Source organism: Theobroma umbraticum, unplaced genomic scaffold (genome assembly GCF_002168275.2).
Source record: "Theobroma umbraticum cultivar Fairchild unplaced genomic scaffold, ASM216827v3 scaffold_86.0, whole genome shotgun sequence".
Lineage (NCBI taxonomy): Eukaryota > Viridiplantae > Streptophyta > Magnoliopsida > Malvales > Malvaceae > Theobroma > Theobroma umbraticum.
Window position 1 is genome coordinate 7,472,908 of NW_018397263.1, and position 24,721 is coordinate 7,497,628.

The 24,721-nt window shown below is 32.4% G+C and overlaps 1 non-coding gene across 1 annotated transcript; it reads right to left on the reverse strand.

Annotated features, from left to right (window-relative positions):
- Window positions 1-14,551: 14,551 nt before the first annotated feature.
- LOC149526952 (small nucleolar RNA R71) lies at window positions 14,552-14,658 on the reverse strand. The gene has a single exon (XR_016351496.1). It is a non-coding gene; the product is annotated as a small nucleolar RNA R71 (small nucleolar RNA).
- Window positions 14,659-24,721: the final 10,063 nt, after the last annotated feature.

The following is a 24,721-nucleotide window of genomic DNA, read 5'->3' on the forward strand; positions in this document are numbered from 1 at the left end:
ACATGTCTCATTCAAATTGTTAATCATATGAGGCATTTGGTAAGTATTACTAATCAAAATTAATAATTTATCCATTCCTAATCTAATTAGGATTACAATTAAATTTCATTATGAATTAAAACATTTTAAATTTGTTGTCCTAAACACTTTAAGTTACTCCTTTACTAATCCAATTTAATTAAAGATTGCATGCCTTTTATTACCTAATCTTTGTTAGGTAATTTAGATCAAATCTAAGACTAGAAAATCTTTAATTTAATCTAGTATCTTATTCAAACTTCCTTCCTTAATTAAGAAAATTTATTCACGATGAAAGACTTTCCTCCTTTTATCTTTGACTTTCATAATTCTAGGAATCAAATTTCTCAATTTTTGGTGTCAGGAAAATAATTTCAGACATCCTTAATTTAAGGAATCAAATTCCTTAATACAAAATATCTGAATTTATTATCTTTAAGGAACTATTTCCATAATTATCCAATCAGCTTTCGAATATTATTGACTCCCATAACTTTAGGAATCAAATTCCATGATTTATGGATGTCATAAATTAAATCCCGACATCCTTTATTTAAGAAATCAAATTCCTTAATTCTAATTATGTCAAAATTATCTTTAACGAAACCTTTCCAAAACTATTCAAATAGCCAATTTATAATTTAAATTGCACCAATTAAGGATGCAATTTAGTCAAGTAGTCAATGCCAAAACAATGGCATTAGTTAGCTGCAGGCAGCATTGGTGCAATCACAATTTTTGTTTTTATGGGGCCTTAAATTTAGGTATTTTTTCTAAATTTTTTTCTGGTTAATCAACATGTGGAACTATTCCATACCAAAATTTCATGATTTTTGTATGCAAATTGATTGGTCAAATAAACCCAAAACCATGGCTCGTTGCCGCTGTTGGCAACAATGGTGCACTTATAGTTCTATGTTTTAAAACGGCTCCAAATTATGGAATTTAATCCTTAATTTTTTTAATGGTCAGCTAACATATGGAGCCTCTCTATATTAGTTTTTCATAATTTTTGGATATAGTTAAGATGTCATAAAAATTCAAAATCCATGACATATGTCTTTTGGACACAGTCACCTTTTCAGCTACTTAGGTGGCATTAACAATGCCACAATCTTAGGAATCAAATTCCTTAATTTTTGAACTTTTAATTTTTGCAATATTCAAACTCTTTCAAAACTTAAAATTTCAGCAAATAAGTGCAACTAACTGAACAAATTTAGGCTCTTTTTAAGATTCTAAAATTTGTCAAAATTATGGCCTGAAACAGCTGCTGGCAGCAGTGGTTTCAGCCATGATTTTGTGGCTATTGCACCACCATTCACCTTTGATCGACAATCCCTCTTGGAATTATTCCAAAGTACATTGTTTCTATGATTTTCCAGAATTTTCCAAGGCCATTAGTTGCCTTTTTACTGTTTAGAGTTTAAGGTTTAGGGTTTAGGGTTTGGGGTACAAAACTTTTTTTTTTTTGCTGCTTTTGACAGTTAGGTTTTCATAGTCATGTGTGAGTAGTTAAAAGTGATATTTATACCTAGGTTAAATAACTCCCAAAATTGCAACTAAGGGCCCAATATTATAACCCATTATAATATTGGCTGAACGCTTAATTAAACCCTTTTAATTTAGTCTTTGGAAATTAAAATTAAATTAATTTCCTTTTGTCATGTTTGCAATTAAGGTTCTAATATTATAACTATTTATAATATTAATCTTAATCTTAATTAAACTATTTTAATTAAGTCCTTAGAAGTTAAAATCTAGTGTATGATTTAAGTTTTAACTTAAATCATCACACTCCCAATTTAATTCATAGTACAACTTTTGTGTGTGACCCATTAGGTTTTTAACAATTTGGAAATGGAATTAAATTGTAATAATAATCAATTAATTCAATTGCATAGACCAAGATTGGGATCTAGCAATGCATCATGGCCACCCAATTGTTAGGACAGTCAAAGGATTCTTTAACAACCGTTCAGTGTATAGTATATTAGTGTAATTCATTCCCTCATCATTTTTCCAACAGATGATAAGACCATGGTGTAGTGCCTACTCTTATTGACCTCCATATTCATTCTTGTAGTTAGATCATTAGCTTTATGGAGATTTATGAAACTCTTTTCATAATCTCCAAGTCACCTTAGCCAAGGACTTTAATAAGCTAATATCAACCAAGAATTGTTAGGATATACCCTTAAATCACTTGGGATGATGATTCCTTTCTTGATCAGTCATTCGCCTTCACATGCTCCATGCTATACCCAAAAGTATTTTCTTTTGGTACCTTTGGTTAAGCACCTGGGAGGGATGAAATCAAAGCATAGCACTCCACATATAAGACAAACTGGTGTCTCAAGTCTAAGGAGTATTTACATAACTGACACATGAGAACTATTGCATAGACACTTGAGTGAAATACCATATGCACTTCTCATGGCGGGTCATGTTTAGTGAACTTGCTCTCCTAGGTAAGCACCTATATTCTCATTCTAGGTATCTTTACAATTCAATCTATGAGATCAATTGCTTGTTAATCTCATGGACAAATCCCTTACAAGACATATCAATCTCATGGACTTCATCTAAATAGACTTACAACCCATTATAATTAACATCTTATTGATGAAGGAAAACCTCTAATCATTCAACATGAATGATATTGTTACATGATTGGATAGACTTTGCATAGAGTTCATTGCAAAAGATTCAAGAGTCTTAGTTATAGCTGCTATCTATAAAGATACAGCACCAAAATCATCTACATTAAGAATTCCAGCTACTTTACTATGAATTGCTCACTCTGTTGGCCACTGGAATTGTTTGCAGCCATATTTTCCAACAAATCATATGCCTCATCAATTGATTTAGCCATTAAAGCTCCTCTCACAATAGCATCAATGGTAGTTCGAACCTACCCACTCAAACCATTGCAAAAAATTTACACCTAAAGCCACTGTGGAATACCACGATAAAGACATTGCTGAAGTAGTATTTTGTATCATTCCCAAGTTTTGTACAATGATTCAAAATCTAGTTGCATGAATGATGTAATATAATTCCTCATTTTTGCTATCTTAGCTAGAGGAAAGAACTTGGCAAGGAACTTTTGAGAAAGATCGTCCCATGTTGTTATTAAGCTAGTAAGGAGCGCATTCAGTTATGGGTTAGCTTTATCCCTCAATGGGAAAGGAAAAAGCCTTAAATGAATTGCATCATCTGTGACACCATTATGTTTGAAAATGTCACAAATCTCCTAAAAGTTCTTTATATGGCCATTAGGGTCATCATTTGGAAGGCCCCCAAACTGAACTGAGTTTTGAATCATGATGATGACAGCTAGCTTGATCTCAAACTTGTTTGCTTGAATAGTTGGCCTTGGAATGCTAGGTGGAATTCCCTGTACCAAAAAAACAACATAATTCCTCAACCAATGATTGTCAACTATTACACAGTCTTGGATTTACTATTCACCTTGTAGATCAACCATTGTATTTACTAAAGCAACACCTTATTGATCCCCTCATCAAAGTTTGTAAAATGTTCTCTCAATTTCTAAATTACACAGGATAGTCTCCAAGTTGTTTGCTCTTCTCATGCAACAATTGAACAAAACTTCAAAATAAAGAAGTAAAACTTAATTAAGACTAACTTGTAAAATTTTAATATTAGCAAATAATAAAAAAACCACCATTCTCAGCAATGGCACCAAAAACTTGTCAATTTTGCACATGCAAGTGATAACTCTATTATATAGAGTTATTTTGACTCATTTTGGGAGCTTAAGTAGCTAGATCTTTGAGATTTTAGGTTCGAGTTTTAGCATTATAGGTGTTTTTTTTAGTTTAAGTTTGATTACTTGTTAAGTGATTAATTTAAGTTATTTTAGTTAAATTTTAAGTTATTTTATTTTAAATTACTTTAAGAGTAGTTACTGCTAATTTCTCTTATGAGTTTTGTAGGAAATTGATGAAAAAGACTCATTTGATGAAAATCAGTGCAAGTATGGTGATAGCTTCATTCGTATATGTTTCAGTATTTTGACCATATCTCTTTCAAAAAAACTCCAAACGAGGTGATCCTTAGACCAATAGAATTATAAGAAGAAGCGATACAATGTTTATGTTCACCAAGTTGCCCAGTTCTGACTGGATCATGGTCAAAATATTGTCAAAGTCGGACCACTGCAGCAGTATGTAAAGACTGAACATGAGCGGTATTTGGAGCAAATCTTCCATACAGAAGTCCAATTGATGTGTATTTTGATCCATTGGAAAGTTAAGAGACAGGGATAAAACTTTTATGTTTACTACTTGCCCAGTTCTTAACATTACAGGTGAAACTCACGTTTGAAGTTGATAGACTGCACAGTGCTGGGCGAACAAGGCTGCAGCGTTGATGAAAGAGAGCACACATACAAAATTCCAGAGAGCTCAGCGCTGCAGCGCTGGAGAAGTAGCGCTGCAGCGCGCGCGACTTTCCAAAAAAAATAAAGGACATTAACGGAATTTCGAAAATTAGGTTATTTGGAGCCTATTTAAGGAGCCTTTTTCAGAGATTTTGGAGAGAGGCAGCAAGCAACTATTCTGGAGATCGGGAGCCAAGAACAAAGCAAGAAACAAGAGAATTGGAGAGAGAATCAAGATCATAAATCTCTAACTATTAGTTTTCTCTCTTACCTTTGTGTTTTTCTTTATTTTCTTTGACTTGGATTCATGGCTAAATTTCTTTGGATATGTCTTTATTAGATATTATGAGCTAATTTATTTTTCTAGGATTGCATTGAACTCACATGTAATCTAGATTTTTAATCACTTTCTTGCTTATTTTCAATGGGAATTGAATTGTTTATTCCAATTTGTTCTTAATGCTTTTAATTGCTTGGCCACCAATTAATTGATCTAGAAACCTAAACAAACTTGGGAAAGGGAGTTTAGTGTAGACTAAAATTGGGATAGCATATGATCATATTAATTGATTTGCGTATAGGAAGGGTATACCTATAGGCCATATGTAGCCAGATTAGAGCCTGAACTTAATGAGTTTGTTTTTAATTTCAATTCACATAGGGATATAGTGTTTTGGTTAAATAGATATTTTTATAAGATGAGTCGGGAGACCTTATAAATAATTAGGACTCTAGGTTAGCAATTCAAACCATTGAGATAAGTTAAGGAAGAGAGGTAAGATTTAGATGAAGTGTGAGGATATTGTAATCCTAGGCTTGTTTGATTTATATTTATTTGAGATTATTATTTTGATTTTTCTTAATTTAATTCTGCTATAACTAGTTTGATTTGATATTATTTGATATTGTTTGGATAAGATTAATTTGCGATAATTTTAGTACTTAGTAAACTTTAGATCAATTCCCTGTGGGATCGATACTCTACTTGCTAATTAACTATCTATTCGATACGTATACTTGCGTAGTAGAATTTTAACTAACAAGTTTTGGCGCCGTTGCCGGGGAATATTTCTAGAATTTTTACTGATACTAATAACACAGCAATTAGTCTTAATTCAAATTTTTTTTATTTTATTTTTAGGTACTTTTCGTTGAGGTGATGAATTATTGTAACTATCGATGGGCATCTGAACAATTTGTGCCTAGGAGGTTGCTAGTGATTATGAATTGGCTATCAGTGCTTTGGCCACCGAAGTTGATGCTTTGTCAAAAAATTGATACTTGGGGTATTAATGTTTTTCAAAGTCCTTTTGTGGCATGCGAGCTTTGTGGAGATAGGCATTCGAGTGATTGTTGTCCAACCTATTCTTAATCAATGCAATTTGATGGAAGCTTCAATGGGCAGCAAAACAATTCATACTCCAATAGCTACAACTCATGGTGGAATCACCCAAATTTTTCATGAGTAATGATCAGGATCCTACATATTCATCACAACCTATTTTTCAGCATGATTTCCAGTCACAGTTAGAGCCCCTATACTTGAGAAGAAGCTAACTTTGGGATATGTGATACAGTTCATGACAAAGAATGATGCCATCATTCAAAGTCGAGCAGAATCTATCCAAAATCTTGAGACTCAATTAGGCCAACTTGTTAATTACATCAACAATAGGCCTCAAGCAATTTTACCAAAGGACATTGAGCCTAATCCTAGAAAAGAAGAAAATGGTAAGCATCTTGATGAGATAAATGGCAAGAATGTGGTAGATGATGAAGATAAAGTAGATCAAGGTAACACTTCCACCAATCAAGTTCGAGATGAAAAAATGAAGCAAGAGGAGGAAGTATTTACACCCACCACAAGTCAAGCCATATGTGCTTCCTTCCTTTCCTAGATACAGCTGCTAAGTTACCTAAAGTGGCTAGTGATATGGAAAATCAAAGAAACTCCTTGAGCTTGTTTGGTTCAAGTGGCAACAACAAAGGACCAGAATGAAGAACTCACAAATGTTACACATGTTTGAAGGCTACACCAAAAGTGCATTATCCAAGAAGAACTCAATTTGAGAAGTTAGTTAAAAGTCAGCCTATTCCAGCATCTTGGGTTGAGCAAGCACCAAATCTTGAGTTAAAGCACTACAACCTTATCTTAAGAGGAGACTACCTTCACACCTCAAGCTTTTTCCATGCAAACTCCAACCTCCTTATAGGTGGAATGAGACCTCAACCAAAGTCAAGCTAGTGACTATAAACAAGCGCTTCTTGGGAGGCAACCCAAGCTATATTCTTTTTGATTTAGTTGTTATTCTAGTTCCTTTTTGTTTTTCAATTTAAATAAGTAGTGTCTAATCTCTCCCTAGCTTGTTTTGCTGTGTATGCAGATTTGGAAAGCATGAAGATGAGGAAAAAGAAGATTAGAGCTTCAAGGAACTACCACCATTGATAGGGAAGTTTCTTTTTCTTATTCTTTTTAACTTTTCACATTGAGGACAATGTGCAATTTAAGTTCGGGGAAGGTTTTATTGTTATTAGTTTTGTGATAGTTTAGGTTAATTTATTTTCGTTATTTTTTCAACTAGATTTACTTGTGCCAGCTTCATTTAATTTACCTATCCAATATGAGAGAAATCAGTTATATTCCTATCTTGATTCTTCAAAACATGTGAATATTGTTTGAGTGTTATGTAAATTCTCATGCTAAGCTTTGCCATTAGGTTGAAATTTCTACATTTTGAGCACTATGTCTTTTTCTTAGATTTATTGTATATATTTAGAAAAGGTTTATGTGAATGCAAATTTTTAAAATATATATTAAGTTCTAGAATTTGTTTGATTCTCTCTCGAGGTGAAATCCTAGGCTATACTTAGTTAAGGAGATGATTTAGGCCATTGTTGGACCGATTGAGCCTTTTGTAGCCTTCCTTTACATAAATTATCCTCAGTTTCCCCCTTTGAGCCTAATGACATCTTTTCTTTTTTGAACACTAATTTTTAGCCAGACCCTATAATAAATATTTGCAACAATTCTTGCATCCCTCATTCCTAAGTGCATAAGTCAATTTAGAATGTGTTATGAGCCACATAGTGAAAGAGGTAGTCAAGACGAAAAAAAAAACGATGAAAAGTTCAAAAATATGATTGTACTCATCTCATTGCCCAATAAAAGAAATAAGTTTGGGGGTGAAATGAGAAAAGAAAAAGGGAAAGAAAGAATGAAGTGTTGAACAAAAGAAAAACTTTGATGGAGAAGGGGTATACTAAGTGAAGGAAAATAAAGCTCTGAATGGCATCCAGATTGACTATGTGCTTAGGGTGATTTGAGCTATACATTATCCCATATCCAGCCGTAACCCTAACCATACATTACAAGCTAATTAAAGTCCTATTGATCTTTAACATAGTGTTAGCCTACATTAGTGGAGAGGGATGAAAAGCAAACTTATGGAGTTAATTATTCATTTGAATTTTGCATGAATATAAATTTATCCAGATTGTACAATATTCTAAGTGAAGAGATTACACACACACACACGGAATTTAACTTAATGATGAGTTTGCATTTGAGAGGACGTGAACTTGAATAATATTTATGTTTTGCCTAGAGTTATGAAATACGGATTAACTATTGAGGATATTTAAGGATATTAATGAAATGTGCAATTGAAGTCTAGTTAAACGTTTCCATGTTTACCTTATTGCATGTTGTTTATGTTTTGCTCGAGGACTAGCAAAATCTTAAGTTTGGGGTGTGATAACTCTATTATATAGAGTATTTTGACTCATTTTGGGAGCTTAAGTAGCTAGATCTTTGAGATTTTAGGTTCGAGTTTTAGCATTATAGGTGTTTTTTTTAGTTTAAGTTGATTACTTGTAAGTGATTAATTTAAGTTATTTTAGTTAAATTTTAAGCTATTTAGTTTAAATTACTTTAAGAGTAATTATTGCTAATTTCTCTTATGACTTTTGTAGAAATTGATGAAAAGACTCATATTGATGAAAATCAGGCAAGTATGGTGATAGCTTCATTCGTATAGTTTTAGTATTTGACCATATCTCTTTCAAAAAAACTCAAACGAGTGATTCTCTAGACCAATAGAATAATATAAGAAGAAACGATACAATGTTATGTCACCAAGTTGCCGCTGTAGTTGAGTTGCATGCTATGTCAAAATATTGTCAAAGTCGGACCACTGCAAGCAGTATGTAAAGAACTCGAACATGATACGTATTTGGAGCAAATCTTTCAATACAGAAGTCCAATGATGATGAATTTTGATCCATTGGAAAGTTAAGAGACAGGGATAAAACTTTATAGTTTACTATTTTGCCCAGCTTCTAACATATCAGGGTGAAACTCACGTTTGAAGTAAGACTGCCAACGTGGGCGAACAAGGCTGCAGCGTTGATGAAAGGAAGCACACAAAATTCCAGAGCTCAGCGCTGCAGCGCTGGAGAAGTAGCGCCGCAGCGCTGCGCGACTTTCCAAAAAAATATAAGAGGATTAACGGAATTTCGAAAATTAGGTTATTTGGAGCCTATTTAAGGAGCCTTTTCAGAGATTTTGGAGAGAGCAGCAAAAGATATTCGAGATGAGCCAAGAACAAAGCAAGAGAACAAAGAGAATTGGAGAGGAATCAAGATCATAAATCTCTAACTATTAGTTTTCTCTCTTACCTTTGTGTTTTTTCTTATTTCTTTTGATTTGATTCATGGAATTCTTGAAATTTCTTTATTAGAATTCATGAAAGCTAAATTAATATTTTTTGAGTATTGACAAATCAGAAAACTAATTAATCTAGAATTTTAATCACTTCTTGCTTATTTTCATGGGAATTGAATTGTTTATTCCAATTTGTTCTTAATGCTTTTAATTGCTTGGCACCAATTAAATTGATCTAGAAACCAAACAAAAACTGGGAAAGGGAGTTTAGAGATGTAGACTAAAATTGGATAGCATATGATCATATTAATTGATTGCGTATAGGATAGGGTATACCTATAGGCCATATGTAGCCAATTAGAGCCTGAACTTAATGAGTTTGTTTTAATTTCAATTCACATAGGAATATAGTGTTTGGTTAAAATAGATATTTTTATAGATGAGTCGGGAGACCCTTATAAATAATTTAGGACTCTCAGTTAGCAATTCAAACCATTGAGATAAGTTAAGAAGAGAGGTAAGATTTAGATGAAGTGTGAGGATATTGTAATCCTAGGCTTGTTTGATTTATTTATTGATATTTATTATTTTGATTTCTTAATTTAATTCTGCTATAACTTAGTTTGATTAGATTATTTTGAATTGTTTGGATAAGATTAATTTGCGATATTTAGTACTTAGTAACTTTTAGATCAATTCCTTGTGAGATCGTACTCTACTTGCTAACTATACTATCTATTCGATACGATATAACTTGCCGTAGTTAGAATAATAAACATAAGTTATACCGTAGCTCGAATAAATAATATAGTGATAAAGTAGCATATCGTTCCCACGGAGATTTGTTTCTTGAGTTTTACTAAGTACTAAAACTACAAAACAAATTAATCTTATTTGAGTAATATAAAAATTGAAGAAAGACTAATTAAAAATAATTAAAATAATACTAAATAAACTAACAAAGTAAATAAGTTGAGAAAAGTAGTATGTTAAAGACCTAGGACTATGGGTTCATTCAACATTTCATTTGATACTAGCTTTTCTTATTATTTATCTTACCGGGTGGTTTTACTAACATAGAATCCAAAGCTATGGACAAGTCTTCATTGAGTTGCTTGTACAAATACCTCACTTAATTAATTCAGTAAATGTATATAGGAATCAATTAAATGAAGTTTATTAAGCAAGTGTCCTTATATGGCTATGTATGGCAATTGGCGTATGTCTACCAGAATCGCGAATCAAATCACCTATGTGACATGAACATATACTATTCAAACCTTAGTTCAATCTAAAATCTTTTTGTCGAGTCTCAATTAGATTCATAAATCAGTTAATTGTTGGCCAGACAATCAAAAGCACTAAGAACATAATTGAAAAAGCAAAACTACACCCATTCATGATAAATAAAAAGAAACTAACATTCAAACTACATATTGAAATCCACCATAATCCTAGAAAAATAGTTTAGCTCATAATATCTAATAAAACAACATCCAAAGAAACTTAGTAGTTAATCCAAGTAAAAGAAAATAAAAGAAACACAAAAATAGAGAAAAAAACTAACTGTTGAAGGTTTATGATCTCAATTCTCTCTCAAATTCTCTTATTTTCTTGCTTTGTTCTTGGCTCCAAATCTTTTGAATAGTTGCTTGTGACCTCCCCCTTACAAAGTTTGCTGGTAATACATTAATTCATATTTCCAAAATCTTTACATTATGGAGTACAAATGATATGATTTTTAAACCATTGGAAAGATAACAGATAGAACTAAACTTTTATGTTCCACTTTGCCGAATTTGGCATTGAAAAAGGTGAAAAATCGCATCACAAGATGGAGTAGTGCAGTAAAGACAGCATGAAAGAGGACCACCATAGTGCCACCCAAGAATAGGGTGCCATGGCACTAAAAAAATCATGGTCGCAGCACTAAACAAATATCCAAAAATCTATTTTTCACAAGATTTTGGAAACTAGGGCTTTTGGAGCTTATTTAAAGCACCTTTTTAAAGGTTTTTATGAGGAAGGCAGCAAGCAACCACTTTAAAGAAAAAGAGCCAAGAACAAAGCAAGAAAACAAGAGAATTTGAGAGACAATTAAGATCATAAAGCTTCAATAATTAGTTTATTTCTCTACTTTTGTGTTTTTTTATTTTGGTTGACTTGGATTAATGTCTAAATTTCTTTGGATGTTATTTTTATTAGTTATTATGAGCAAAATTATCTGTATAGGATTGTGGTGGATTTTAACATGTAATTTGAATATTTGTTTCTTTTTTATTTACTATAACTAGGTATTGGTTTGCTTATTCAAATATGCTCTTACTACTATTCATCGCTTGGCTAACAATTAATTGAGTTATGAATCTAATTGAGACTCCACAGAGAGATTTTACATTGAACTAAGGTTTGAATAATAGATGTTCACATCATTTAGGTGATCTGATTCACAATTCGAGTAGACATATGCCAATTGTCGTACATAGCCAAATTAGAACACTAGCTTAATGAACCTTATTTAATTGGTTACCATAGGCATATAGTAACCCAATTCAGTCACATATTAAACATCTCAACGGATGCTTGTACATAGCTTTGGATTCTAGGTTATTGTTGGTATATGCGCTTCAGCCAATTGGATTGGTCAAGGAATATATATTGTCATTTAATGCATACTTAATCATATAACTATATGTGATAAAGGTTTTCCTTCATGTTAGTGCAATATATTGAATTTATAAATGATGAATCACAAAGCATTCAGGACCAAGTTAATCGCATGAACTAACCTTTGAGATGATTTCATCCCATAACCAATGATAAAAGACTTATGATATGTAAGTATACATAAAAGTTATGGATATAAAGCCCTAAAAGAAAGTAAATAAGTTTACTTGGTAAGATTTCTATACATGATAGAAATAATGGGAGCTGATGACACTTTAAAGGTCAGGGTCATGAAAATATGAAATCCAATAAAGAAGATCTAGGCACAAAGATTGATTTAATGGGATGCATAAGGATGCATACATAATTCATGAGATGAACCCATTAAATACAAACCATTTGTAGGATGTATATTGATGCAATACTCATATAATATGAGTTTACTAAATGATCCAACATGAATAATTGGATAATAATCTATATTCAATGGAATAAATTCAAAGTAGTTAAACATATTGAATAAGATTAGCATAATTTCTGGAAATCATAAGGTTAATGGGAGTAAGATAAGCTACTGATTAAAATTATATAAGATATATTTATCAGTCTGAGAAAATATAATGGGACTAAAGAGTTAAAGCCTAAAAGGGGACTCAACAAAAAAATTTAGTTGACATGTTGAAGGAGTTTAATATAGAGATAATCCTAATGTCAAAAGTGACATGAAGTCATGATTGAGCAATTGTATTTGAATGGTTCCAAAACAAGAGATAACTGCATGATTACATCTATAATCAGATACAAACCTTTTATTTAGGCTACAAACAAAGAGATATTTGGATCATTGGTTTAATAAACTAATAAATGATTCCAAGTTGTTAAAGTAATAACAAGAGCCACAATAATGTAATCAAGGTCTCATTATGATTTAAATTAGTATTTCGATTATGACAATGGAGATTGTCAAACATATAAATTAACATATTCCTAAATATTACAATTTGAATTGTCCTAGTAGAAGCACAGTTGCTAAGCGAAAGAGTTTGATATTGGATATGTTAGCGATTAACTCAAGTGCAAATGGGAGATTGTTGGCATATGCCCTTAAGCTAATTGGATCAGTCAAGGAATATGTATTGCCATTAAATATATACTTAATCGCATAACTATATGAGATAGAGGTTTTCTTTCCTATTTGTGCAATAATAAGGAGTTATTAAATACAAATTGGATGAAGCCCATGGAACATAAAGGCCTTTTAAGAGATTTTTAAAGTTGTTATAATGATGAGATCACTATGCATCGAAGCCATGCTCCTAAAATTCTTCTTAGTCATTGTATTGTCAAGACTGGTACATGTTAACCTCTTCACTTAGGAAGTAAGCAATTGATCGTATAGATTATAGCATAAGATGTACTTGAGAATAACATGTGGGTGCTTATTAAATAATAAGTTCACTGAACATGACTTGCTATGAGAACTTCATTTAGTGTATCACTTAAATGTCTATGCAACATGTTTTGATGTGATAGTTGCGCAACTAGTCCTCGGACTTTAGACACTAGGTTATCTTGTATGGAGAATGGCAGACTTTGATTTTACCTCTATAGGTCTAGAGGCAACCAGATGCCTAAACAGGGTATTTTTGGGTATGCCATGACTCATGCAAAGGTGAATGAGTGGTCAAGAGGATTCATCACCCCAAGTGATATGAGGGAATGTATCTCACTTTTTCTTAATTCTAGATTAACTTGTATAAAGTCTTTGGCCAAAGCATGATGAATTTGAAAAAAGTTAGTTTCAAAAATTTATAAAGCTAGTTATGAATTATGAAAACTAATATGGAATGTTATAAGTGGACACTAAGCCATGTTCTATGACATATTCGAGATATTTGATGAAAGGATCGTATTGCACTAAAAGGCTTATCATTGAAGGGCTTTGTCAAATTGTTTAATTGACTCCCTAACATTTGAGTGATCATGATGTATTGCTAGATGCTGCTCATGATCTATAAATATAAATCAATTATCAAATTGATATTAGTAAATATGTTAGGAACAAATCCCTTTTGAAACAATAATTTGGACTTACTATCTATATTACTTGTTCGATACGTATACTTACGTGTGCACAATTGATAATAAATTTTGGCACCATTGCCATGGATTTTGTTTTCTTTATTATTTGCTAATATTAAAATTCCACAAATTAGTCTTAAGTTAAGTTTTATTTCTCTGTTTTACAGGTGTATTTAGGCATTGTATGAGAAAAGCAAAAAGGTTGAAGATTATTCCATGTGATCCAAAAATTGAGAGAACATTCCGTGGACTTCAGTGAGAAAATCAACAAGGTTTTGCTCCAATAAATACAATGGCTGATCAACAGGGTGAATGGCAAATCCAAGAGTGTGTAACAACTAAAAATCAATGCTTAAAGGATTATGCTATCTCATTGGTGCAAGGGATTCCATCAACCATTCGAAATTTGGCTATTCAAGCCAATAATTTTGAGATCAAGTCAGTTATCATCACCATGATTCAAACCTCATTTCAATTTGGGGGCCTTCCAAACAATGATACAAATCGCCATATACTAAAAATTTTTGGAAATTTGTGATGTGTTTAAAGATAATGGTGTCACAAATGATGCAATTTGTTTGAAGCTTTTTCCTTTTTGATTGAGGGATAAGGCTAAAGCATGGTTGAATGCACAACTCACAAGCTCAATAACAACATGGGATGATCTTGTTCAGAAGTTCCTTGCCAAGTTCTTTCCTTCTACTAAGACAGTGAAAATGAAAAATGATATCACATCATTCATGCAGCAAGATTCTGAATCATTGTACGAAGTGTGGAAAAGATTTAAGGAATTACTTAGGTGTTGTCTTCATCATGGTCTTCCAAAGTGGCTTAAGGTGCAAACTTTCTAGAATGGTTTGCATGGGCAGGTTCGAACCACCATTGATACCAATGCAGGAGGTGCTTTAATGGCTAAATTGATTGATGAGGCATACAATTTGATGGAAGAGATGTCTGCAAATAACTACCAGTGGCCCCTGAAAGATCAATGCTTAGGAGAATGGCTAGAATTCATGATGTAGATGTTTTTTCAGCATTATCTGCATAGGTAGAAGCTCTAATTAAAACTCTTGAATCTTTTGGTACTAACTCAATCCAAAGTTCTTTTGTAGCTTGTGAATATTGTGGAGATAACCATGCAAGTCATCAGTGTCCAAGCTCAATAGAAACAATGCAATTTATGGGGAATAAATAGTAAAATAACTCTTACTCCAACACTTACAACCTAGGGTGGATGAACTATCCAAGTTTACTTAGGGCTAATAATCAACGTTCATCCTCAACTTCAAGGCCAAATGCACCTCCAGGATTCCAAAAGTAATCTAAAGCAACTACTTTAGAAAAGAAGCCCAATTGTAAAAGATTTGCTAAGGTAGTATATGACACAGAATGATAGCATCATACAAAGCCAAATAGCTCTCATTTTGAGTCAAGTAGCATCAATTCGAAACCTTAAGACTCAAGTTAGTCAACTTGTCAATTTATTAAACAACTAACCTCAAGGAACACTACCTACCAAAACAAAAGTGAATCCAAGGAGTGAAGGTAAAGAACAAGTTATGGCAATCACCTTGAGGAGTAGAAAAGAGGCTGGCCATAATGTTAGGTGAGCTACTTTTCAAGATAAGCCTGTTGAGAATGAACAATGATTGAGATAGCTAACAAGCAAATTGAAGAGAATGAAGCAAAGGTAACTTTACCAGCACCATCTTTTCCTCAACGCCTTTAGAATCAAAAGATTGATAAGCACTTTTAAAAATTTCTCGAGGTATTCAAAAAGCTTCACATCAACATTCATTTTGTAGAAGCTTTAAATCAAATGCCATCATATGTGAAGTTTCTGAAGGACCTATTGACAAAGAAAAGGAAACATGAGGACTTTGAGACAATTACACTCACTAAGGAGTGCAATGCAATAATCCAAAACAAGCTCCCACTAAAACTTAAAGACCTAAAGAGATTTTCTATCCCTTTTCTCAATCGACAATTTTAATTTTTTGAAAGCTTTCTGTGATTTAGGTGCTAGTGTCTTACTAATGCCTTTGTTTAATGCTAGGAGACTTGTATTGACGGAGACTCAACCTACTAAAATCACCTTATAGTTAACCAACAAAACAGTGAGGCACCCTTGTAGGATTATAGAGGATGTCTTACTTAAAGTGGGGAAACTATACATTCCAGTGGACTTCATAGTACTTGCAATGGAGGATGATCAAAAGGTTCCAATCATATTAGGATGTCCATTCTTAGCCATTACAGGCAAACTAATCGATGTAAGGGAAAGCAGAATAACTTTCAGAGTTAAAAAAAAGGTGGTTGAATTTTCTATTTTCAATGCGCCTAATTACCCTTCCTCCACAACTCAATGCTATACAGTGGACTCAACTAATAAAGGTAAAGGTAATCTTAGTCCACGCCCTACAAATAAGCAAGCATCAATTCTTGAATCAGATCCAACACTACCACAGCTCAAAACTAAATAGTGTTATGATGAGCATGACCCATGACCTTTGGTTAATCTTGATTCTAAAGTGGGACAACAAGTATTACTAATCAAATCAGTCAAGCTTGTTCCATGGAAAAAAAAGTCAAAATGGTCAGGTCCGTACGAGGTTGTTAAGGTTTATCCTTGTGGTGCCATAGATATTTGTAGTGAAGCTACTAGAACATTAGGAGTGAACGAGATGCATCTCCAGCATTACTTGGGAAGTGAATTAAGTCGTCAAAGAACCTTAATTACTTTAGTAGACAATAATAAGAAGGTATCATAGTCAAGCTAGTGACTATAAAGAAGCGTTTTTTAGGAGACAACCCAAGCTATATCCAATTAAATTTTATTGTTATTTTAGTTAGTTTTTCTTTTCTATTTAAATAAGTAGTTATAACCCCTCCCTAGCTTGTTTTTTGAGTATGCGGATTTGGAAAGCATGAAGATAAAGAGAAAGAAAATTAGAGCTTTCAATGCACTGTCACTATTGATAAGGGAGTCTATTTTCCTTATTCGTTTTAATTTTTCACATTGAGGACAATGTGCAATTTAAGTTTGAGGGAGGGTCTTATTGTTGTTAGTTTTGTGATATATTAGGTTAGTTTATTTTTGTCAAAATTTTTAATTTTATGCATGTTTTAAAAACTTTAGTTAAATTTAATTGCACCAATTTCTTTTAATTTATCTATCCAATGATGAGAACCTAGTTATATTCTATCTTGATTCTTTGAAACATGTTAATATTTTTTGAGGGGTGATAACTCTATTATATAGAGTTATTTTGACACATATTGGGGGCTTAAGTACCAAGATCTTTGAGATTTTAGGTTCTGATCATAGCATTTTAGGTGTTTTACTAGTTTAAGTTTGATTACTTGTAAAATGATTAATTTAAATTATTTTAGCCTAATTTTATGTTATTTTGTTTTAAATTACTTTAAAAGTAGTGTTGCTAATTTCTCTTATTGCTTTTGTAGGAAATTTGATGAAAAAGCCTCATTTGATGAAAATTCATGCAAGTATGGTGATGGCTTCATTTGTATAAGTTTTGGTATTTTAACCATATCTCTCTTTACAGAACTCCAAATGAAATGATTCTTGAAATACGAGAATGATAAAAGGAAGGCAAACAACTTTTATGTTTGCCACTTCACCCAGTTCTGATCGAATCATAATTAAAAAATTTATCTACTTTGGAGCACTATAGCAGTATGCATGGACAGAACATGATGCCCCATTTGGATCATATCTTTCAATCCCAAAGTGCAATTGATGTGATTCTTTAACCATTAGAAAGAAAAGAGATAGGACTAAAACTTATGATTACAACTCTACCCAGTTCAGAACAGATCAAGGTGCACATTATGTTTGAAATTGATAGACCACTGCAACACTAAGAGAACAGGGCTGCAACGCTTATCAAAGGAAACACACAACACATTTTCCTGAGAGCACAGTGCCGTAGCGCTGGGTGATTTTCCAAAAATGAAAATTTGATGGATGTTTAGAAATTAGGTTACTTAGAGCCTATTTAAGGGACCTTTGTAACGACCTCTTCCCTTGATCGTTACCGGCGTCGAGACTTGTGAGTAAACCTGTCAAATCTCGAACAAGCCTTAAGTAAACTTTCAGACAATCTAAACTTAACTCATAAATTTTAATGCCATAGTTCGCTTAAACCAAATAAGCACAATATTTGAATCATGACATTTAGATACCAATAATTAAGTTTGATAACTCCATAACATGTTCAATGTAATATGTAGTAATCATTACAAAACCTCAAGTTTTGACAAATACATTTCCACAAACTATCACTCATCATAAGCTTGACTATCCAACACAACATGACCTCTAGGCACTAGAGTGACTCGAAGTGAAAGGCTAAGAGATGCCATTACCTACATTGCAAAAAGTCTCGATGTGCTGAGCAATGCACCTGAGCTAGTTACTTATCTGCAAAAGGAAATGAAGGGGTGAGTCTCACAGACTCAGTGATCATTAACCCCGTGAGTAGGATGTAGATGAGAAACAAGCGCAAGGTAGAAATTTTGAATAATAAAAATATGAGACTGTGTATGCAAACCACTTAACTTGAAAGGGGAGTTTGTGCCTTATATGTAAATCGAATAAGTTAATGCACGATAGTCATTTAAATTAGATATCAAACCAATACAAGACAAAATCCCTGCTGTCAAAATCATTTAGCTGCAAATTAGTATAAGTGTAAGATTTTCCATCTTTAAATTCATTCAAAAACTTTACTCAAACTAGTCGGTCATAAAGACGCATGCTCCCATGAAATACAACATTAACAAACTTATTTGTAGATCCATAAATAATGTCATACGTGCGAAGTTAAATCCAATGTCATCGTATAAGTAAGGGAACTGTGGAAAAACTGTTCTTTCTCACCATGCGAAAAACTACGTGCGTGAAAACCTAGAGAGATATCACTCTCAAGTAGGAATAGAATAATACAACTCATGGACCCGCTTCCACGTAATAACATCCTGGACCTCCGCTCCACCGAATCCCCATAGCCGTGGCAGTCTCAACAATGTTGGCCGACATCGGAGATATCAGGCAATCACAACCGCATATATCATTGGTGGCCTAGCCACAAACAATCATAGACCATGTCCTCAGCCATGTCTAATAGTCCGTCGACGACTCAAAGGTTCTCTAGCTAGAGCTCACTTGTGCACAAAGGTCACACTTAACCGAAGTGACAACCGACCTACTCTCGAATCCCTCGGTTTAATAAAACCATTTAAAAGTCAACTTGGGTTTTTAAAAGATCATTCCAAATCATTTTCAAAATACTGATCATGGTAGTGTACTAAAACTCCTTTTTGTATCACTTTGCAATGTAAAACCTTTTGGATAAGGGTTAGGTATCAAATCAACATGGTGAGTATGAAATTCATTCATTAATGCACGTCATAAAATCGATAAGGCACATTGTTGACATAAATTATATTGAAACGATTGTTTCTTGATTTTAAAATCCTTTACGTATATAACTTGTATATATATATATAGTCAAAGCAAATTTCAAATACTTTGGCATTCACAAACTCCTAGAATATCTACCAGCTCATGCTTCCCACAAACTTGCATTTAAAATAAATCAATTTGTATCTATAAATATATATATATATATACATAATTATGGGATTATTTTTAAATGGACACCACTGACTCACCTCACAATAGCGGGACACTATGTCGCTATTGACTTAAGCGTCATATCTAGCTAATTTCTACTTGTCGATCTCTCGTTACCTCCTCCGGCACTCCACCACGGTAACTTTTCTTACTATTCTCTTCCTAGCATCCATTCAACCCAATTTATTTAATTATACTCATAAATGGCAGCATATCAGCCAACAATCCTTAACTAAATCTTACAGTTTTATCAACAATACTTACAAACATTTATCACACAGTTCATACACTGTAACCAACCAAAAATTTATACAACACAATATAGACACTTTGCATGCTTACCTCTTGGTTTAAGATTAAATTTCCCAAATGTGATTCACAACTTCTTCACTTCTAAGATTACCTTTGCTGCCACAAACACAATCAATCAATATACATCTCATTTTTCCTTTTCACTTATGATTTCAAAACTAAAACACTTACCCATTATTCATTTAGCTCCAAAATCACCATGGACTATAAAATCTACTTACATGCATGGCTCGGGTCCTTTGAATCCTTGTGGGTTCTTGCTACCACAAATAAAATCACACTTTAAAATTGATTTACAAAGCATGCATTTCATGAAAAATGAAAATCTCTTCACTTACCTTGTCTCGGGTTCACTAAGCCAACCTTTCTTTACCTTTTTTTTTTCTTCCTCCTTTCTTCCTTTCTCTCCTCTCTTTCTTCCTTTCCTCTCCTTTCTCTTTTTCTCTTGGTAGTGGATGCATCTCTCAAGGCCAAGCCTTGAAAATGCCTTTGGTTTTCCCCATTTTGTGCTTACATGGGCGGATTGCCCAAGACTTCATGATTTTTACTTGTTTTCCTTCCTTTTCTCTTTATTCTTTCTCATGGACAGATTTCCCAAGGTTACATGTCTTATTGGCATGTTTCTTTTCTCTTTTATGAGACAAAAGCACAAGGCAAAAGCCTTGAAAATTTCTCCACCCATCACACCCATTTTCCATTCTTATTTTTTTATTTCTTTATTTGTCCCTTATTCTCATTGGACCAACTCAATCGCCACTCACATTTCATGCACACATTACCTTTTTTTCTCTTTGCTCTAAAATCTATCCCAATTGCTTTCCATCCGCCAACTCACTTTCTTACTTTTTCACTTTTATTTCCTTTGCCACATTTTTCTACCAATTACACTTCATACACAACTTTCTTTTTAGTTTAATTGGCCATTTGTTAAACCATTCAAATCATATATATACCTCATATTCCACACAATCCAACTTTCCATGATTAATAAATTCCCATTTAATTCCAAATATTAAGAATTGCACATAAGTCCTTTAACTTTTCCTTATTTATAGTGCGGCCCTCTAAACTTTCATGCTTAATAATTTAGTCCTTCCATCACTTCTTAAATTCTAATTTCTTTCTATTTTTCCTCTTTACATGTGTACAAATATAATATAAAGTTTACACCCTATCAATGTGTCACCATAATATTTAAATATAAACTTACCCACTTGTGCTTTTTTGATAAACGCACGTGGGTCCTATTAATGTTGTTTTTTCTTTCGAATTTCTTTCTTACTTCTTCTACCACACTTAAATTAGTCATATAATCCTCCTCCATAACTAATCTCAACAATAATTAAAATATTAATATTTTAGTATTATTTTATTCTAAAATTCTCCACTTATCCCCTTGGGTCCTAAAGTGTCTCACTTTGCCTTGGTTCGCTCCCAAGTCACCTTTTACTCTACTAATTCATCCCTGTGAACAATATTATTATTTAATTATTATTTTATCACGAACAAAATATTTTATTCTAAAATATTCTTTTCGACCATTACCGCTCTTGGGTATTTAAGTTTTTGTCAATTGACCCTCCGTCTTGTCGATTGGGTCTTATTGACTTTGATTCGAGAATGCGAGATGTTACAACCTTTTTCAAAGATTTTAAATGGGAGGTAGCAAGCAACTATTTTAGAGATTTGGGGTCGAGAACAAAGCAAGAAAACAACAAAATTTGAGAAAGAATTGAGATCATAAAGCTTCAACACTTAGTTTCTTTCTCTACTTCTGTGTTTCTTTTTATTTTCTGTGACTTGGATTCTGGCTAAATTTCTTTGGATGTTGTTTTAATCAGTTATTATGAGCTAAATTATCTTTCCAGGATTGTGGTGGATTTCAACATGTAGTATGAATATTAGTTTCTCTTTTATTTATCATGAATGGGTGTAGTTTTGCTTATTCAAATCTGTTCTTAATGGTTTAATTTGTCTGGCTAACAATTAACTGATTCATGAATCTAATTAAAACCAGACAGAGAGATTTTAGATTTGTCTAAGGTTTGAATAGTGCATGTTTATGTCACTTAGGCAATTTGATTCGTGATTTGGGTAGACATACTCCAATTGCCATACATAGCTACATTAGGACAATTGCTTAATTAACTTAATTTAATTGACACCCATAGACATATAGTGAACTAATTAAGTTAGGTATTTGTACAAGCAACTCTACGGAGACTTGTCCATAGCTTTGGATTCTAGGTTAGTAAAACCACCTAGGAAATATAAACAACAAGAAAGCTAGTATCAGATGAAATGTTGAATGAACCCATAATCCTAGGTCTTTAATATACTACTTTTCGTCAACGTTGATTTAGTTTGTTAGTTAATTTAATGTTTATTTTTAATTTTGTTTTAATTAATTTTTTACAAATTGATTACTTAAATAAAATTGATTTGTATAAGATTTTAGTACTTAGTAAAAATTTAGAAATAAATCTCCATGGGAACGATACTCTACTTCATCACTATATTACTTGTTCAATGTGTAAACTTACGCGTGCAAAATTGACAGCAAGTTTTTAGGTGTTGGAGTAGGATCTTAGTGAATTAATGTGATTATGTAAAGCATGGATTTCAAAAATTTATTTTTTAAAGGAAGTAAGCAATCCAATTACATAAGCGGAAACACACATTATTATTATTATTACAAGTAACATAATCACATCCAAAAAAAATTAAGAATCTATTAAATAAGAAAAACCATTCTTTTTATTTTCAGCTTCTTATTTTCGGACACCACCACACCAATGAATGATTTCTTGATCAAACAAGTTTGCCACTTATTCTTCAAGAATACTTTGAACTTAAACCTTGAGTGGACAAGGTATGGAACACAAGACTATAAAATGGCAATCAATTTTATCTCTCTTTCTTTGAAAAAGCTTGGAGGAGGAGAAGAGAAGAAACGGCTAAAACTTTTTGAAGAAAAAGTACGTTCTTTTTTTTTTACTTTCAATCTCTTCTCCTTTTATTAAAACTCTTGCTTTAAAGGTTTAATCAAAATAAAACACCTTTGAATCAATGTTGACCATCCATTCAGAGTTATGGAAGCATCAAACATGTTTCATAATTATCAAAATTAAAATGAAAGAATAAATAATTTAATTCTTTAATTATCATTTAGTGTTTTTGATAAAATTAAACTCCTTAATGAATAATAACTCTTATTTTATTATTATCTATCTTTATTTAAAAAAGAATTAATAATAAATAAAAAAGTAATAGTCAAATATGGAATCTCCTTTTATCAACATGGATGTCTATATTCATTTTGCAAGAATCCTCCTAAAATTATCTTAATTTAAGACAACTCTTGTCTATAATTAAGAAAAAAATATTTTATCTTGTTTAAATTGAGACAAATATGTTTTCTTGTCTAGGTTAAGACAAAACATATTTTTCTTGTCTTAAATTAAGACAAATGTATTTTCTTGTCTAAATGAAGACCAAACATGTTAAAGCTGCCTTTTTGTACACAATTTAATTAATCAAATTAAAATATGCATTCCAACTTAAACAAGTTGAATTCTACGAAGCTAAGTGGGGAATCTATTTGGACATAGATACTTCAAGCTCCAATAAACATAGAATTATTCTTAATCTTATTCAAAATAATTCAAGCTTATTAACCATGAAATCACTTTACCATAGATTCATGGTTGCACTCTTGGATTAACTATGATTACAAGAAACAATTCAATAATTGATATTAATTTTTAGTTGTCTAATTGCAAACCTTATATTGTGAACCCTCATAACCATCCAATGACAAAAGATGAAATTATCGTTTTACCCTTCACGTCAATTTTATCTCCTAGTCTCAAATTTCATCCAATTAGTAATTCAATATTCTAGATCAAATCTTTTAAGTATCCAGATGTGATGAGTAGCTAATTCATCAATCCACTGGGCCTAGATTAATCACCAATGTTTCTGAAATCACTAAAAGCGATGTTAATGCTATGAACTCTATTATTTAGATATATGTTCCCAGATGTTCATCTTGATTATAATCCTAAAATACGTGTTGGTTCCATTAGTTTGTGATGATAATAAAATATTCTCATTTATCTATGTCTAACTTTTCTACTTGTGTGTGCAGGACAAAAATTAAATGTTAAATAATATATTAATCATTCAAAATAAATATCAAAACTCATAAGAATAAGAAGATACAATTAAGCAATAAAACAGAAGCCTCTACGTTGGATAATCAAGGGAGTTGATTGGATAAAACTCAAAATTGAAGTTGACAGGTTTGAGCAGACTAGGAGATAGAGAACACTTAATCAATTAAGAAGTTTTGTTAGTCGACTAAGAGCTTATTGCCAAAAACTGAGTTCAGAGACAGAAATGACTTAATCGACAAAGAAGTATTGTTAGTCAACTAAGAGCTCACTCCTAGAAACTGGGTTCAGAGACATAAACGACTTAATCGGCTAAGTACCAATGTTGGTCGACTAAGAGCATTATGTTTGAAAACTTGAATTAAGTGCTAGAAGATAGATTAACGACTATAACTATCCCCAAACTATTTTCAATGGTTAAAATCTGTCTAAAAACCATCAGAGTTGATTTTTCAAGTATATAAGGCACTCCTAAAGGCTATGAATCAGTTTTGAAGGCTTCCAAGATCTAAAAGAGCTCAAAAATAGCAAAAACTCTTTGCATACTTTATGCATTTCCATTCATTTTTTTGTAATAAAGTTAAGCACTTCATCTTGTACCATTCAGATCAAGTTAGTGATCATAGGTACTTCTTTATTTCTATTTTCCTTGACTACTTAGAGTTGCGAGTCACTCTAAGGGGATTGATCAAGCTTAGGTTAGCTTGATTGAGTGTATAGGTTCTAACTCAGCCTAG